Here is a 2,937-nt window from a genome sequence, read left to right as displayed (position 1 = left end):
CACGCACACACACACACACACACACTACACACTTGCAAGAGGGCAAATATGTGCACATGGAATGAAGTTAAAGGAACTCTAATATAGGTGAGAAGTGATTATTCAGTTGATTTAATAAAGTTAACAAAACCTCTGGAGTATTTGGAAGAACTCCTATCCTCTGTTTCACATTATTTAAATTATCTGAAATATAATCTAGTTCTTATTTCTGTTCACTGCCTAGTCACAGCCGAAAAGGATTGAATATTGCTTTTGTTGTGTCTTGCAAATATTACTCAACAGATAGCAAGATTATAATTGTAAACTGATCTGTTTTCATTAGATTTAGTTTAGTATTATTGGGTTCGAACTATATAATCAGGCTTTGGAAGTGAAAGTTATCCTCAGAAATCTAATATTACTATTAAGGCCATTTTCTTTAGTTATCGTATCTGGAACATGTGCTTAAGACTAAAAGTTTGAATTCCTCACACTGGTGTTTTTGTTTTAGCACACCATTATCTTGCGTAAAGGCCAAGTGTTGAAATTATAAGCTGTTTGACTAATGTTTAAGGGTGAGCAAATTTTATTCTATTGGTACGTAGGTGTGCTATAAATTTGTTGAATGGATGAATGCAAGTATACTCAAATAATTTCAAACAAATAATTAATTATGCTTTACCTTTTTTTTTTTTTTTAGGCAAAGCAACCCGTGGTTGACCTCACAGATTGCAAAGACCTTGTCAGTTTACAATCCCTCATTTTTTATTAATTTTTACACCTATAGCACCTGGTCTTCCTAGGTGGACTCCCATCTAAGTACTAACCAGGCCCGACCCTGCTTAGATTCTGAGATCAGATAGGATCAGGCTTGTTCAGGGCGCCGTGACCATAGACCATGCTTTACCTTTTTGTTATTAAACATTTATGAGGTGATTAGAGGTCTCTCTGAAGAAATGGAAGAAAGGTGAGAAGGATGAAAAGAATGGGAAATACTTGTCCTTTTAAAATCATATAAGCTATGACTTTATGATGAATTTCTATGAAATTCTCATTGTTGGTTTATCGGTCCACTTTATAATATAAAACCAGTTTATTGTAGAGTTGGTGTAATAGGTGCATCAAAGCTAGTAGTCATTAGTGCTATTTACCAAATATTACCAGTTTTCTGTCCTCTGGGTATGTGGTAGAATCATATTTCTTGGTGCCTTTATGGTTGTCTGGGCCTATATGGCTACTTGTGGATAATGAATTGAAAACAGAAATGATATAATAAATGTCACAGTTAAGCCGGAGCATTTTGTTGATGAGGTAAGACTTCCCAGAGCTCCCTTTTCTTCATTAGCCTGGGTTCTGGAGTGAGAGTGACATAAAGTTCCCAGCTGAGTACCAAGAATCATGTGTTGAGCATGTATTGTGAATTAGAAATAAATCTTTCTTATTTAAGACACTGAGAATTGGGTAGTTTGTTAGTGTAGCATAACTTAGCCAGCCCATTATAAATAATACATAGAATTTAAATAACTTACTTCAAAGGGAAACTTTGTTTAAACTCTTGCTTTGAATGCTATTTCTAGGCCCAACTTTGCCCTGTTTCCTATCGCCCTTAAATAGCTTTTGGATTTTATTTCAAAAGTGCATCTTTAATCTTACTGCCTTGCCCAGTTGACAGGAACAAATAAAACACACATTACTTTTTTTTATAACTTTAAGATTTGAGGCATGCATTCTCTATTGAGCTCTCATTCCTTTCATTTCTTTAGTCATTCGTGAAACAAAATATTGAGTATTTTTTATGTAAGAGCCAGTTTAAACCACCAGGAAAAAATGGCAAATAAAAAGTAATGGAGTTGAGCATCTTCTCATATATCTGTTGGCCATTTGTATGTCTTCTTGAGAAAATTGTCTGTTTAGCCCTCTGTCCATTTTTAAATTGGATTGTTTGTTTTTTCATTGTTGAATTGTCTGACTTCTTTATATATTTTGGATATCAGCCCCTTATTGGAGGTTTCGTTTACAAATAATCTCTCATTTGGTTGGTTGCCTCTTTGTTTTGTTGATGGTTTATTTTGCTGTGCAGAAGCTTTTTAGTGTGATGTAGTCCAATTTATTTATTTTTGCTTTTATTTTCCTTGCCTTTGGGGTCAGATTCATAAAATCCTCTCTAAAACTGAGGTCCATGAGTTTAATACCTATGTTTTCTTCTATGCAATTTGTTGTTTCAGGTCTTATATTTATGTCTCTGTTTAATTTTGAGTTAATCTTAATGAATGCTGACATATAGTAGCCTAGTTTCATCCTTTAGCATGTGGCTTTCCAATGCTCAACTTCACTAGCTATTAGGGAAATGCAAATCAAAACCACAATGAAATGCCACCTCACACCTGATAGAATGGCTGTTACCAATTTGACAAGTAGTAATTGTTGGAGTGGTTGTGGGAAAACAGGAACTCTGGTAGGAACATAAAATGGTACAGCCACTGAAAATTAGTGTGAAGATTCCTCAAAAAATTAACAGTAGAATTACCATATGACCCAGAAATCTTTCTTCTGGGTATCTACCCAAAAAACTTGAAAACATTTATTTGTAAAGATATATGCATCCCTATGTTCACTGCAGCATTACTTATGGTGGCCAAGACACAGAAACAACCAGTGTCCTTCTGTAGGTGATTAGATAAAAAAAAAGATGTGGTATATATACATAATGGAATATTACTCAGCCATAAGAAAAGATAAAAACTGTCATTTGTAACAACATGGATGGGTCTTAAGATAAGCATGCTAAGAGAAATAAGTCGGATAGAAGAAGTTGAGAACCATATAATTTTACTCATGTGGAATATAAAACTGAAAGTAGCAAATAAACAAGACAAACAAACAAAGACACAGACAACAGCTTAGTAGCTACCAGAGAGGAAAAGGGTGAAGGGTAGGTAGAAAAGAGCAAAGGAAGTC

General features: G+C 34.5%; 1 pseudogene; it reads right to left on the bottom strand.

Moving 5' to 3' along the window:
- Positions 1–757: 757 nt before the first annotated feature.
- LOC118612558 lies at positions 758–876 on the bottom strand (annotated as a pseudogene).
- Between the last annotated feature and the right edge of the window lie 2,061 nt (positions 877–2,937).

This window comes from Rousettus aegyptiacus, unplaced genomic scaffold, assembly GCF_014176215.1.
Source record: "Rousettus aegyptiacus isolate mRouAeg1 unplaced genomic scaffold, mRouAeg1.p scaffold_m13_p_16, whole genome shotgun sequence".
Lineage (NCBI taxonomy): Eukaryota > Metazoa > Chordata > Mammalia > Chiroptera > Pteropodidae > Rousettus > Rousettus aegyptiacus.
This window is presented reverse-complemented; position numbering and strand designations above follow the sequence as displayed.